Raw genomic sequence first — 1,408 nt, forward strand, 5'->3', positions numbered from 1 at the left:
AAGGAGAGACGAGGTAAGCAGACAGACGTTAGACAAGGATCCAGCAACAGGAACTGAAGAGGGAGGCTTTTAAAGGGGACAGAGACAAAGAGAGGGCTAACGAGGGGATTGAAAACAGGTGAGGGCAGAGCAGAAAACAGAGCAAGGGAAAGAGGACACAAGAGGGCAGCAGAGGACAACAAATGGAAAACCAAGACTGTGACAAGAAGGTCAATTAAAGCTGTCTGGCTAACCCAGTAATCCTGCTTCATGGTACAGTCCTCTGCTAAGAAACCACTGATCTGATCTCTTCTATGAAAGATGAACGAGACATTTGTCCTTTAATTAATTTAACTCTTAAATCAGTTTATTGGAACAAGCAATTTATTACAAATTAGAGTAAAAATATTTAGATCAGGTGTCGACAACCCAAAGTGCTCAAAGAGCCAAATTGGACCAAAAAACAAATCAGTCTGCAGCCGCAAAAATATAAAAGTCTTCTATCAGCCTCCCACTATAAATAAGGACTACCTGGGCTACCTTAAATATATAATAAGCATTCATTATAAAATGTTTATCCTGGAGCAAATGTCACATAGTAGCATGAGGTGAAGTAGGAGCAGTGAACGCTCTCACCGCGCGCCGCTTCACCGCCATTCACCGCGCAGTTCAGGTTTTGTTGCATTGATGAAATTATAGAAACAAAAAAAAAGGAATCTTTCTATGGGGGACGTGTTTCTGTTGGGAGGAGCTGATTGAGTCGCGAGGAGCCAAGCAGGAACTGACATCAGAGCAGTGCTCTCTAATCTCACATCCTCCATCAACAGCCATCCTTTTTATTCTTTTATTTTAGGATTTGGGGGGAAAAAAATGGAAGAAAGTTTCCATCCCTGCATCAGAGCGCCAACTGTTTGATCTGTGGACGGATTTCTATGTTTGCAACCAAACTAGCAGCAGCAGTGGAGTTTGGAGATGCAATCCACTTCTTAATTCTATCTTTGCTCTCCTCTAATTTATCCAGAAGTTCTGCAATTGCATTCTTTCTCTCAATTGGAAATACCGTAAATGACTTTTTTTATTATCTGACAACTTCTCATTCCAAAGCAAAAATGCAGGCAATCCTTCCTCATTGGTAATGAAAGCAAATGATTTGCTCCATTCTTCTTTGAATCCGTTCTCTTCAGCTATTTACTTTTTCCCCTCTGGGATCCATGGCCTGAGACACACCCGGCGTTTTGTCTACAACAGCCACCTGCCTGGCGCCGCGCCGCGCTGAAACGTGGGCGTATGACCACTGATAGCTATGGCGCAAATTTTCGTTGCAAGAAATGTTTACATTTATTGTTTAAATATATTAAACAGATTTTTACAGCACTGAAAAACATAAAAAATGTTTGTTTGACCTCCTGCAAACATGGGCGGTTCTAGA

General features: G+C 41.7%; 1 protein-coding gene across 1 annotated transcript in view; it reads left to right on the top strand.

Annotated features, from left to right (window-relative positions):
* The window catches only part of cfap69 (cilia and flagella associated protein 69), a 26,905-nt gene that overhangs the window by 22,723 nt on the left and 2,774 nt on the right, over window positions 1-1,408 (top strand). The window lies entirely within an intron of this gene.

The sequence above is a fragment of the Cyprinodon variegatus genome, unplaced genomic scaffold (genome assembly GCF_000732505.1).
Source record: "Cyprinodon variegatus isolate N-32 unplaced genomic scaffold, C_variegatus-1.0 Scaffold1846, whole genome shotgun sequence".
NCBI lineage: Eukaryota > Metazoa > Chordata > Actinopteri > Cyprinodontiformes > Cyprinodontidae > Cyprinodon > Cyprinodon variegatus.